Source organism: Heloderma suspectum, chromosome 1 (assembly GCF_057233095.1).
Source record: "Heloderma suspectum isolate Gila_16-S chromosome 1, 16-S_ref, whole genome shotgun sequence".
Classification (NCBI taxonomy): Eukaryota; Metazoa; Chordata; class Lepidosauria; order Squamata; family Helodermatidae; genus Heloderma; species Heloderma suspectum.
This window is the reverse complement of record NC_139458.1, coordinates 253,983,159-253,997,646: the sequence shown is the minus strand read 5'-3', so window position 1 is coordinate 253,997,646 and position 14,488 is coordinate 253,983,159. Positions and strand designations below refer to the sequence as shown.

The 14,488-nt window shown below is 42.8% G+C and overlaps 1 protein-coding gene across 5 annotated transcripts in view; it reads left to right on the top strand.

The window, feature by feature from the left end:
• The window catches only part of SPTLC3 (serine palmitoyltransferase long chain base subunit 3), a 124,360-nt gene that overhangs the window by 14,375 nt on the left and 95,497 nt on the right, over positions 1–14,488 (top strand). The window contains exon 1 of one of the 5 annotated variants that reach the window (XM_084824701.1): positions 13,538–13,645. The exons of 1 other annotated variant lie outside the window; for it this stretch is intronic. The gene's annotated coding sequence lies outside the window, so the exon portion shown is untranslated. Of the gene's footprint in view, positions 1–13,537; positions 13,646–13,861; positions 14,161–14,488 lie in introns of those variants that run through there. 3 more of the 5 variants (XM_084824683.1, XM_084824710.1, XM_084824664.1) reach the window with 3 other exon arrangements.

Genomic DNA, 14,488 nt, shown 5'->3' with positions numbered 1-14,488 from the left:
TACACTTCTAAGAATAATCTGAAGGCACTGAAGACCGCTCTCATGCTAATTTTAACACACCTGAAGAGCTGGGCACAGTGTGTCGGTGTGTGTCCATGTATGCATACTTCCTAGATAATCACTTCAAATTCAATTAGAACTTGGAAACTGCCCAATTAGACTCATGTTGTTCTTTTTAATGAAACAATAGATTTTTAGAAATGGAGCCTCTTCTGTGGAAAAATATAGTTTTGGAAAACTTTCTGGCCCATATCACTTTTCATGGTTCTGGACAATGCAAGCATTTGCCCTGATCACTTGTGTGTGTGGTGCATATGTGCTTGCACACACAAAACACTTGCATCTAGCCCTGAAGAATTAGGGATGTACGAAAGTCACTTACCTTTTCGAAGGGTGACATTCGAGGGGGGGGGCACTGCGTCCCTCCCCCCGAAATTATCTCCGACCGACTCTGCTCTGCGGAGATTCCACGGACCGCCAGCCGGGGCCACCCACAGCCGGACATCTGGCCGCTGGGCAGCCTGCAGGGACACAAATGGCGGCGGCCATAGCCGCCGCCATTTGCGTCCCTGTATTTTGCCGTGATAGGCTATGTAAATATTTGCGTAGCCTGTCACGGCAAAAACCCCACAAAAAACAGCGAACGCAAATGGTGGTGGCTACGGCATGGTAGGCAAATGGTGGTAGGCTAAAACGGCCAAAAAAAAAGGGAACGCAAATGGCAGCCGCCGTAGCTGCCGCCATTTGTGTTTGCTGTTTGTTTTTTATTTTTCTGTGATAGGCTACGTAAATACTTACGTAGCCTATCACGGCTTCCGCAGGGACGCAAATGGTTTCCCTGCATTAGCCTTGATAGGCTACATAAATCTTTACGTAGCCTATCACGGCTGACTTTGGAGGGGGAAAAAAAAAGCGCGTACGCAAATAGCGTTGCCCTTATTTTCGCCGTAGTCTACGTAAATCGTTACGTAGACTACCCGTGCCCAAATAAGGAACGCAAATGGCGGCGCCCATGGGCGCCGCCATTTGCGTACATGCTTTTTTCTTTTTTTTTCAAAGTCAGCCGTGATAGGCTACGTAAAGATTTACGTAGCCTATCATGGCTGACTTTGAAAATCTAGCCATGATAGGCTACTTAAATCGTTACGTAGCCTATCACTTTTATTTTTTTTTTTTACTTTACTGGGAAATGGCGGTGGTGGCAGCCGGTCAGAAGACCGGCTGCCGCCGAAATGCCGCTGGGACCAGCCGCCGAGAGGGACATTCGCACGAGGTAAGTCCCATCCCGGGGGGGGCGGGGGGGTGTCAGAGAATTTCCCCACCAATTTCTGGGGGCCGAATGCGTTGGCATTCGGCCTTCCGGAGATTCATGGAGAAATTCTCCAACATCCCTACCCCCAAGTGCAAGATGACATGCATCTGTGGTGAATTAATCTAGAATAATTCTCCCCCCGCCCTCATGCAGCAGTCTCAGTGTAGCTCATAAGTGACTTCCCATACATTTTTTAAATTCTCCATATCCTCAGTATACAAAACTCAATTTTACATGTATTTGCACTCCCTACTTTCTTGCCTGGTAGTTGCCCGACACAGTTTCACTCTCCTTCGGAGGAGAAAGCACTGATGATATAAATGACATAATGTGTATGCCTACAAATATAAAACATAAAGTAAGCAATTGGCACTAGCCTCAAAGCAGCATCAGTGCCACTGAAGTGTATAGGTTTATAGGTCAAGAATATATCTTGACCTATAAACCTACAATACTTGCTGAAAACTAGCAATGGGAAGCTTATTTCCCTTGCCCAAAATTATGCCTAGGCAATATCTTAAAACTTATGTTGTCCTTATAAATCTTCTGTAGTGGGTCCACTTTATGCAGCAATCACTTGCCATGACTATCTGTTGCTTCTCAGAGCATTTCCACTACATGTTCATATCTCAGTGCTGTATTTCATTGCAAGAAACAGTTTTCCAAGCAAACCGAGCATGAAATACATTCATGAGACTCTTCCACCTTTTTTAGTTTAGAAGGATTGTTGGAGGGGGAAATTAATTGTTAGATATTTGGGAGTCAGAAACCTTTGCCAATCTACTGCAAATCACCCAGAGATCTACCAGTAGATTGTGATGTGCGTTCTGCCCATCCCTGCTGTACATGATTTGGTGTGGATGTTCCTATTTCTTACTCTGTCACAAGACCTGCCAGCGTTGTGGAATCAACTTTGTAGCTCTGAGACTGTAGGAAGACATAGGACAGGTGAAATGAGAGATTCAACTATGCAACCAGAACACTAATGAAACTCAATTCCATACCTTGATCCTCAGAGTCGTTGGGGTGGGACATAGGGGAACTTTCTGGGACCCCACAACAGGTGAGACTGAGCAGCTACCCATCACTGGGGCTGCTCAGACAACATGCTAACCCACACTCAGTAGTTGAGTATGGGTTGTTCGTTGAACTGTGGGTTGTTTGTTGAACCGTGGGTTAGTGTGCTCTCTGAACATCTGCAGGGTAGCTAGTTAACCCTGCAGGGTGGCTTGTTTTCTCAAACAAGCCACCTTAAGAGCCCATGGTTTGTTGTTGGGTTGTTCAGGGTGGTTAACAAGCAGCCCATGGTTCAACAACAATCCACACTCAGCCACGGAGTGAGGTTTAGTGTGTTTTGTCTGAACAGCCCCGCTACCTCCTGGAACCCCTACCAAGAAAGACTGGACCAGCTTTACAGCAGTTCTGCAAGACCTAGTAGGGCTTGCAGAAATGTCGCTGACACCTCATATCCAACAAGATCAAAAGGAAATGTTGGAAAAATTGTGCTCAAGCTATGTTTGGGTAAAGACAGTTAACGAAGGAGGGAAGCATATTTTCAGTGTTATGTCAAGGACAAAAGCCAATCTGGCCAGGGTCCAGGAACTGTAGCTCTATAGCTTCATTCATTTAACAATATTGTCCTAAAAGGGTGACACTGACAGGCTCAGAATTGGCATTCAGGTTGGGTTCCAGGTTGTCTTGTATTTTGGGTTGGGTTTTTTTTATTTGTATTTGAAAAGACCTTTTGGATTTCTGCAGCACAGCTGCCTGTTATGCCACTGAATACCTATGCATCTACTTACTCAGAAGTAAGTCTCAGTGAGTTCAGTGAGCTTGTTCCCAACCGACTGTACACTGAATTACAGTCTTAGCTTTTCTTTTGGGAATGAGGGTTAAGACAAGTTATGCCTGTATATACCAAGGTCTTGCCTGAATATTAAGGATGCTATTCTATGGATGTTAAGATAGAAAAACGTCCTACAAATCCTAGCATGCCCCAGCTAGTATAGCTAGCTAGGGAATACTGGGAGTTGTAAGACTTTTTTCTGTCTAAACATGCATAGGATTGTGTCCTATGGTACTTTAACATTTCCCTCACAGGTTCAACAGGAAGTATTGAGAGAAACTTATCAGTACTCCTATACATTCAACGTTAATGGGCATTAGCACCCTTACTGGTCTCTTGGAAACATCTGTGTGTCTTTACAGCAGCATTTCCGAATCTGAGTCCCTCCAAATGCTTTGGACTACAACTCTTTTCAGTCTCAGCCAGTGTGGTCAATGGTTGAGGATGATTGGGGTTGTCATCCAAAACATTTGGTGGGACTCAGGTTTGGGAAGGCTGATTTATAGGTGAGTGGGTCAAGTCCTACTAGTGGCAGAAAAATGAGGCCAGTAGCTGCTCTTCCAGTGAGAAATCTTGAGTTTGAATAGAGGAGCTTGAAGTTCATTCCTTGACCTTTCTCTAAAATGTGTCCAGGCTTGAAACCTAGAACACCAAGGGGGAGTGTTCCAAGTTTTTCTTGGCTGCTGTGTTGGTGAGCTTGGTATGCAAGTACAGCAATCCAGTATTTAGTTTACTGAGAATCTCAGTTTTTCAGGAGAGGGTTTCCTGAAGTTTCCACCTCACAGGTTCGTGGTATACAACTTGGATTATGTAGCCACTAGTGCCTAAAGGGTCAGATACTGTGAAGGGGTCAAGTTGAGTGTGAGTTTTAGCAGCCAGGGGGTAGAGAACTCCAGTATGCAACATGACTTCCTGTCCACTTCTCCCTTGGTGTCCATTTCTATTCATATTTTGCAAACCCATGATTTGGTTTAATTAGCCAGCTGTGCCTCACCAACACCAGCTTTTTGCTGCAAACAACAGCACCTTAACCTTGGCTTCGCTTTCAAGATACTAGATCGGATAAGCTCCTAGACCTTGGCTATGCCTCTGGATAATGTTTTCGGACACCCCCCTGACTGGCCTGGATGCTTGCTAAAACAGACGCTGGTGAACTGATCCCTGGACTGCCTTGACCTCACCTGTGCCTGCAAACCCTCCTCGGAAACTCTATGTATGACTTTAGACTGAACCGGTTGCTCTCTCACTGCTGCTTCTAGGGCTATCTATGCCTTGCCCAAGGCCCTTGCCTGCGATGAAACAGGGCCATTTGTTTGCAGCAAAAAGCTGGCGTCAGCAAGGCTGAATATATAGCCAGTCGTTAGTCAGTACAGCTGGCTAATTAGGTCAGCATGTTGCTTTTAAGGGAGGCCCCCACGCTGTGACTTCCGTTTCTTTTGCTGCACATGTCTGATTCTACACTGTTCAGAGGGATGGATCCCCTCAGAGTCTGCTTCCAGCATTTGGGGAAGTTCAGGAAGTGCTTGAGAGGGACGCGGCTGCTCCAGCAATGCTTCCAGAGGAGGACTGTCAGCTAAGGTCTCCTGTTCCTCGCTGAGCTCCAGCTGGGGCCCATTGTGCTGGTTCTCCCGCAACTCTTCTTCCTCAGATGGATCCTCTTCCAGTTAGGGCATGACAGGAGTAGACTCATCTTTCTTCCCCCATCCCACTAGACAAAGGGAGGAGGCAAATGAGATCTATAGTGTAACAGAAGTTAGTCTGTGCTGGAACTGGGCCTGAAAAGGAGGCAAAATGCTGACCTTACTATCTGCAGGAAATCTTATGGCACTATGGGTTCCCTTAGAAATCTGATGGGAACAGGGACCTGTTGGAGTGTTAATGCTTGAATTTTCTATGCTCAGCCTGCTGGCTCTCCCCCTCCTCTTCCTCCTCAGATGAATCCTCCTACAAGGAGGGCATGACATCTCCACCAATTCTGTTTGCCTTCTTGTGCCATCCTAGCTCCAATTGAAATACATACCTGAAACATATATGGGCTGTCAACTGTCTTTTGTTAGGTCTTAGGAGGCATTGCCTCTGTACACTTTCACTGATCGCTCTACTTACAGAAATCCTAGGTGGTGGTGGTTGTAAAATAGAATCTTACAATAACTGAGCATTCTTTTTTAAAATCTGATTTCAATAAAATTTATTTATTCCCCCCACCTTGGTTTTTTTAAAAGAAACAAGTATTTTATTTTAGAAATAAAAGATAACAATGATATAACAACAAATATATCAACACACACAGCCTGTTTTACATTATTCATCACAGGTTCATCAATGATTTTAGGATCATTGTCCCTGAACATATACTTGTTGTTGTTGTTGTTGTTCAGTCGTTAAGTCGTGTCCGACTCTTCGTGACCCCATGGACCATAGCACGCCAGGCCTTCCTGTCCTGCGCTCTCTCCCGGAGCGTGCTCAAGTTCATATTCATTGCATCGCTGATGCTATCTAGCCATCTCATCCTCTGCCGTCCCCTTCTCCTTCAGTCTTTCCCAGCATCAGGGTCTTTTCCAGGGAGTTTTCTCGTCGCATTAGGTGGCCAAAATATTGGAGCTTCAGCTTCATTATCTGTCCTTCCAATGAGCACTCAGGGTTGATTTCCTTTAGGATGGACTGATTTGACCTCCTTGCAGTCCAGGGGACTCATAAGAGTCTTCTCCAGCACCACAGTTCGAAAGCATCCATTCTTCGGCGCTCAGCCTTCCTTATAGTCCAGCTCTCACAGCCATACATTACTACTGGGAAAACCATAGCTTTGATTAGACGGACCTTTGTCGGCAAGGTGATGTCTCTGCTTCTTACTATGCTGTCTTGGTTTGCCATAGCTTTCCTCCCAAGGAGCAAGCGTCTTTTAATTTCATGGCTACAGTCACCGTCTGTGGTGATCTTGGAGCCCAAGAAAGTAAAATCTGTCTCTGCTTCCATTTCTTCCCCTTCTATATGCCAGGAAGTGATGGGGCCAGATGCCATGATCTTCATTTTTTTAATGTTGAGTTTCAAACCAGCTTTTGCACTCTCCTCTTTCACCCTCAACAAGAGGCTCTTGAGATCCTCTTCACTTTCTGCCATTAGGGTGGTATCCATGTGTGGAGTCCCCTCTTGTGCTGTTGGAAAAGAGTGTTTGCTATGATCAGCGTGTTCTCTTGGCAAAACTCTATTAGCTTTTGTCCTGCTTCATTTTGTATACCACGGCCATGCCTGCCTGTTATCCCGGTGATTTCTTGACTTCCTACTTTAGCATTCCAATCCCCTATGATGAAGAGGACATCTTTTTTTGGTGTTAGTTCTAGAAGGTGTTGTAGGTCTTCATAGAACCAATCAACCTCAGCTTCTTCGGCCTCAGTGGTTGGGGCATAGACTTGAATTACTGTGATGTTGAATGGTTTCCCTTGGATTCGTACTGAGATCATTCTATCATTTTTAAGATTGTACCCCAATACTGCTTTTCCCACCCTTTTGTTGACTATGAGTGCTACTCCATTTCTTCTAAGGGATTCTTGCCCACAATAGTAGATATGATGGTCACCTGAATTAAATTCGCCCATGCCTGTCCATTTTAGTTCGCTGATTCCCAAGATGTCGATGTTCAATCTTGCCATCTCATGTTTGACCACCTCCAGCTTACCTTGATTCATTGATCTGACATTCCAGGTTCCTAAACAATATTGTTCTTTACAGCATCGGATTTTCTTTTCACCACCAGACACATCCACAGCTGAGTGTCCTTTCGGCTTTGGCCCAGCCGCTTCACTCTTTCTGGCGCTACTTGGAAATACCCTCCGCTCTTCCCCAGTAGCATATTGGACACCTTCCGACCTGAGGGGCTCATCTTCCGGCGTCATCTCTTTTAGCCTTGTGATACGTTCCATGGGGTTTTCTTGGCAAGAATACTGGAGTGGGTTGCCATTTCCTTCTCCAGTGGACCACATTTTGTCAGAACTCTCTGCCATGACCTGTCCGTCTTGGGTGGCCCTGCACGGCATAGCTTATGGCTTCACTGAGTTACGCAAGCCCCTTCGCCACAACAAGGCAGTGATCCATGAAGGGGATATACTTGTTATATACATTTTAAGCTCTGTTACAGCCACAAAATGATCACTTTTCAGTTATTAGCCTTTCTACTTATTACACCCTTCCAAAAATAGGACTGAGCACTTGGTGGGTGCTGGTCTGTAGACTCTGCATTAGTGTATGTAATGAAGGAGAACCATGTTTCTAACAGCGAGTCCTCCTTGATTATCCTTCTGATCAATCGCTTATGTTGTGATTGTTTTTCAGCAAGAGCCACCTCCCAAATTTTCAGAAACCATCCATTCATGGTGTATCTTATTTTCATTTTCCAGTATTGTGCTATAACTATTTTTGCCACTGCTAGTAATAGTAAGATTTGGTTTGTATGTAACAGCTGCTTTTGTGTGTCATTAAAAGAGGCTAACAATGGGGCGCCATAAACTGTTTGTTTTGTTATTTGAGAAATATAATTGAAAATGGTTGTCCAAAATATTGTATATATTTCACAAGCCTACGACATATGCAATAAAGTACACGCAATTTGGGAAATGTTTTGTGTTAACATGATGTAGTTTCACAGTGTCAGATGTATTAATTTTAATTGTGTTTCTCTAATTACTGCTGAGGTAGACTTAAGTGGTTTTTTTCTCAAATTGTAGTCCATTGCGTATCTGTAATCTGTTCCCCAATAACAGTCTCCCAAGCTGTTTTTAGTTCTCCTGTTGTTCCACTATGATGTGTTATTAACCAGCCATAGATACAAGAGACTAAACCTTTAGACCTATTTTGTGGGCTAGTACATTCATTTTGGAAGACGGTGCAGGATCGGGTTGCCTCATTCCTTTGTACTAGTTTTGAAGCAAAGCTTTGTATCTGAGTGATTTGAAACCTTCTCCTTTCTATATCTTGTAATTTCTGTTGCAATTTTTCTGTTGAAATAGGGTTTCCTCCCTGTATGAGGTCTCTAAATCTGTGTATTCCTTCTTCTTCCCAGATTTTGTATTGCTTGTATTTATCCAGATCACTGAACTCCAGGTGGTTCAGAAGGGGGATAAGCAGGGATACAGGAGGAGCAAGAGTTTTGTTCCAGGGGGCCCACACTCTCAAAGTATTTTAAGAACTTTTTTTATAGTTTCCAGTGCTGCCTTCTTTAGAGATGAAAAAAGGAGAGGTCTGATAATTTAGTTGTCATGGAGAAGTTCTGTGGCTACTAATGCACAGTAGAGTCTATTTGTATTAGTGATATAACCTGTTTAAGTTGAAAAGTCCCCACTTTAGATCACCATCCCCATAACTGGCTGAAAAAAACTAGTCTAGAGTGTACCCTGCTACATGTGTTGGGCTGATGACATATTGGGACAGTTCCATGGTTGTCATGGGGGCCATGAAATCCTGAGCCACCCCAGACAAGGTGCCCCCGCCATGAATGTTGATGTCCCCCCAAACCAGCAGCCTGGTGGACCACATCACATCTGAGACCACCTCTGTCAGCTCGGATAACAGGGTGGGTGGTACACAAGCAGAATCTCTAATCTGTCCTGCTGGCTCACACAAGATGCAAACACTTTAGACTAGTAATCAGATGGACAGGGAACCTGGAGAGAGAGAGAATTCTTATAGACCATGGCGCGCACACCCCCTCCCAAGCCCTCAGGTCTACCCTGATGCTGAACCAAGTACCCTGGTGGACACAACTGGGAAAGACTAACTCCTTCCTGTTTGCCCACCCAGGTCTCGGTTCTACTTGCCAGATTGGCGGCCCCATCATGGATAAGGGAGGTCTTGTTATGCACCAATCTTTCATTTAAAAGTAGCCGGAGACGCAAGGGCAGGCAACCACCAAACCTGAAGGTATGGGGAGGACCAGAACACAGCACAGCCATTAGCTGTCTGGGCCTCATTCCCCTTTCCTGACTAGCCCTCCTCCCAACACCATACTTCCCTTTACCCGTCACTACAGTGATTGCCCCCCCCGCCCAATGCCCTCCCTTGGCCCCATATCCTGCCTTCCAGGCACATACCTAGGCCCTAAAAGGAAACCAATCCCGCAGATGATATTCATAGGCCTCTCATCTCCCTAGCTGATCCGGCTGTTGAATTATCAAAGTCCTGCAATGTTGAGGAGGAAGCTGCCCAGACTCTCTCCACAGGGCAAGAGCCCTTTGACTTGATATACCTGCAGAAGGTGGGGCAAAAACAAACGGTCATCACTGGTCCCCAGCTGATTCCACTCTCGCCCTCAAGGTCCCAGGCAAACACTCCCAGCCACTTCCCAGCTCTTCTCCAGCAAGCTGGAAGCTTGATATATCTGCAGAAAGTAGAGCAGAAATAGATTAAGAAGTACAGTGGGATGGTATGAGTTTACAGAGCTACAAGCTTTCCCCAGTTTAGGGATAACTGCTAGTCTGGATTATTGCCAGGAATCAGGTATAGATTCGCCCTCCAGAATAGCATTAAACATGTGTTGCAATTACGGCGTTCATAGTTCTTCAGATTTCTTGTAGAATTCATTTGTAAATCTGTCCAACACTGGGGACTTCCCACTTTTCAGATTTTTATCATTGTCTCTATCTCTTTATCTGTGATGGGTTGGTTTGAAAAATTCCTGTAACACTGAGAAATTTGCTTCATGATTAATGTATCTAAAAATTTATTGATTTGTTTAGAATTATGATTTCTTGTAGAATATAAGTATTCATAACACTTTGAGAATCTCATTTATTTCCTTTGGATTGTGTGTTGTTTCCCCATTGTCTTTTTTATGACTGAAACAGTTCTGCTGTTCAACTTTTTTTGTGGTACTGTTGTTAATAATTTTGAGTTTTTGTTTCCAAATTAATAATAATCCCTGTTTGTGTATGTCATGGCTATCTGAATTGTAACTACTTGGGCTGCATCAACTCTGCTCTTTTACTATTAATAATCTATATAGGTTCCTCCTGTGCAAGCACCAGGTCATTACTGACCCCTAGAGGGACACTGCTTGCGCTGGCGTTTTCATGGCAGACTATAGTGGGGTGGTTTGCCATTGCCCTCCCCAGTCGTGACTACCTTTCCCCCAGCAAGCTGGGTACTCATTTACTGACCTCGGAAGGATGGAAGGCTGAGTCGACCTGAGCTGGCTACCTGAGACCCAGCTTCTGCTGGGATCGAACTCAGGTCGTGGGGAGAGTTTCGGTTGCAATACTGCCGCCTACCACTCTGCGCCACACAAGGCAGATGTAATAATCTATATACCTTTATGCTTACTGTTTATGTTTGCTCTAAATGTTTGCTATATCATCCAATAAAGCAGCAGAGGCTTTGGCTGACTGTTTCTTTAAGTGACTTGCCTGACTGATACATATACCCTGAATCACTGCTTCCATATTATTTCTTTCTTCATACTGTGGACTTTATTTGTGGAAAAATAATGTATTTTTCTTCCCTTATCTGTTATCTCAGTTTTGATAAACAGATTAGAATAAAATCAATCCAATTGATTAGTTGAGGGTCCATATTCAACATTCACTTCCCGGAAAAACAGTAAAAGAGAGCGAGAGCCAGTGTGGTGTAGTGGCTAGAGTGCTGGGCTGGGAGCCGGGAGATCTGGGTTCTAGTCCCCACTCAGCCATGGAAGCTCACTGGGTGACTTTGGGCCAGTCACAGACCCTCAGCCTACCTCACAGGGTTGTTGTTGTGAGGATAAAATGGAGAGGAGGAGGATTATGTATGCTGCCTTGGGTTCCTTGGAGGAAAAAAGGTGGGATATAAATGTAATTAATAATAGTAATAATAATAATAAAAAAATGGGTGCCAAATTGCGACAAAATTATATTCTTTTATTTCTCCTCTAGCTACCTGAAAGCGGCTGGTTAATTTCTCCGCCAGCACAACAAACCATATTCCATCCAAGTATCTCTGGAATGAGAGACCTTGAGCATTTTTCCAACTCCTTGCAATCTGTTCTCACAGCTCCTACAAGTATTGCCAACAAATCTTTATGCTGCCGTCCCTCATTCTCCCCAGTAAACAGTGAAAACAGTAATTGGGTTTCATTTGGAATTGCCATTTGTTTTGTTACATTACTCAACCAGTCTATTACTTCATGCCAAAACAGTCTAATCTTCAGACAAAAAATCCACATATGTTCAAGTGTCCCCTTAAGCCACAGTTTCTCCAACACATGTCCGATAACTCATTGTTTTTATGCAGCTTTATGGGGCACAAGTGCCATCTATGGACTGTTTTCAATACCATTTCTTTAGACATAGCTGATATAGACTTAAAGGGTTGTGAGTACCATATTCTTGCCCATGACTCTTCTGATATGCTAATATTTCAATTTGTTTCCCAAGTCATCTTAGTGCCCATATGTTTACCATATTCCTCCTCAATAGCCTTATAGATGACTGAGACTAATCCCTTTTTTCTACTATCCTCTTTAGTACAATGTTCAAATGTCGTAAGTGGGCTTATAACATCCAACATATTATACAAATAAGTTGCAAATTTATTAATTTTCAATAATTGAAACCAGCTAGTTTTTATTAGAGATTTATATCTTTTAATTCTCATATTGAAATCAGTTTTCCACTTATAAATAAGTCTCTAAGCCTATAAATCCCAATTTCTTTCCATGATTTATATTGCACATATTTATCTTGAAAATTAAAATTGGGATGTTCCAAAATGGGGCATAAGGGAGATATAGGAGGGGCTAAGAATTTCACATATTTACACCATATTTGAACCAATTCACTAGTAAAAGGGTTGCATATTATCCATTTATTTCTTGGGAGTTTAAGCAGATATAGATAAGAAGCTGAGAAGTTGGTATTTTCATATCCTTCTATCTGAACCCAATCAGGAGGGTTATCCAACATTGTAAGTTTCACAATTTGAGCTATCTGAAAAGCTTCATAATATTTTATTAAATTCGGTACAGCCAATCCTCCTTTTGGAGCAGGTCTGTATTTTACACTATTAACAAATCTTAAACAGTTAGTGCTTCCAGCAATAAACCTCTCCAATCGTTTTTGCCAAAGTTTTATTTTTTTAACATCTGGATACAAAGGAATATTTTGAAACAAAAATAAAAATTTTGGTAATATATGCACTTTTACTATTGCGAGCCTACCTAGTAAAGATAACCTCAATTTAGCCCATATTTTAATTTTTTCTCTTATAGCATTAAAGACATTCTTATAATTTCTGTAAACTAGCTGATTAGTATTTTTGTTAGCCAGATTCCTAGATATTTAAGACTAGAATAACAAAGAACTAAGTTGAATATTCTTTTAATTTCTTTTTGTTCTTCTAAGGGGATATTTATACATAATAATTTGGATTTTTCATAGTTAGTTTTTAATCCTGTATAGTGATTAACATTTTCCAGTATTTGTTTTAGGGGCTCAATACTTCTAACTGGATTTTCAAGGAAGAGAAGCACATCATCAGCATATAAATTGATTTTATGCTGTCTATTTTTTATCCATATTCCAGTAATGCTCATATTTTCTCTAATAGAAGCTGTGAGCAGATAGAAGCTAGAGCAAATATTAATGGGGATAAAGGATTTCAGAATCCAATCCAGTGATCGTCACTACTGAAAGAGTACTTTCATATAATCTTTTTTATAGTTTTCATAAAAGTCTCACCCATATTCATCACTCTCATAAGATCAAACATATATTTCCATTCCACGTGATCAAACACTTTTAGCGCGTCAAGTGAAAGTATGGTAGTTTTCTGTTTCTTCAGTTTAGCACTGTACAGAATATTTAAAACTCTGCGTATTGCATCTGACATATATCTCTTGGGCATGAAACCATATTGATTGTTATAAATGTATTTTGTAATAAATGTATTCTATCTTTGTGCCAAAATAGATGAGAGATTTTTTTATCTTGATTTTGTAAACTAATTGCCCAAAGGCAGATGGATGGGTCAAATCAGCTCCTGGTTTTGGAATAGCTATTATCCTTGCAAGCTTTCAAGATTCAAGTACTTTATCTCCATTTAATATGGAGTTATACATTTTTAAAAGATGCGGGACAATTTCTGCTTCAAATGTCTTATAAAAATCAGCCATAAAACCATCAAAGCCTGGGGTTTTTCCTTTTTTAAAATTTTTAATTACTGTTTTTAATTCAGTAGCTGTTAGTGTGGAAAGAATCCTTTAACCTCACCCCTAATGTGTTATGTGTACCCCAGATTGGCTTATGTTTAGTATGAACCAGAGCTACTCCATGTTTGTTGGCACCACAGTCTGTGAGAAGCAAATTGCAGCCTTTCAGCAAATTCTCTGTGAATTAGATGTTCCTCCCCAGAGAGTTGGCTGATAAGACTTGTACTCTGTGAGCCAACTGCTGATACTGAGCTGGCAGACGTCCACCCGGTCCAAGAGAGAGAACATTGAGCTCCTCTGCTGATCTGCTGATAACAAGGTGTGTGTGCATGCCTTCATGTAACGTGCCAGGTAGGGTCTGTCCCGACCTTAGTTCGCAGGGTGGCGGGGGGGAGCAGTCCATTCCACCACGGACTCCGGGGGGCCAGATTCTAAAGAATCCGGCCTCACTGGAGTCCGTGGCGGATTTCTCCGCCATCCCTATCTATATGTGAAGTATTTTGCTGTATAAAAGCCCACCCCACTGAACAGTCGGGGCTGTCTGCCCCTTTGCTGACAGAGTGCATTGCTGGCCATGCAATAAAGTGCTTTTAGATCCAAGAATCTTACCCATGTCTAGTGTGATCCATTGTCCGGCTAAACAACAAACATGTGAGCGTGTTCCACTCATACAACAATTTGGCGACCGCAGAAGGACCGTCTGGCTCGTGTCTCTGTTCTCCTCCACCCAGAATCAACGCCCAGGCGCCACTAGGTGAGTTCACCCGAGGGATCTTGTTTTCGGTGGAGGGACAGGGAGACTTCGATAAGTGACGGATCTGCCTACTCATAGAGGTAAGATCTCTAGGCTTGGAGTTCAATTCCCTATAGCCCAAAGCTTGGGTTCAGTTCCCTAGACTTGGGGTTCTATTCCCTAGATCCTAAGCTTGGGGCTCAATTCCCTATAGCCCAAAAGATAAGACACTTGGGTTCAGTTCCAAGGCATTTTAAGGTACCTAAGCTGTATTGAAAGGTTTGGGTTTCAATTCCTGAAAAACGAGTAAAGATGGGAAATAATTGTTCTGCCCCCTTGGGTACTCCTTTAGATGTGATGAAGTCTTTTTTTAAAAAAAATTGTCTGGTACAGCTGGTTTGTCTAAGAAATATATGTGTTTTATGTGTT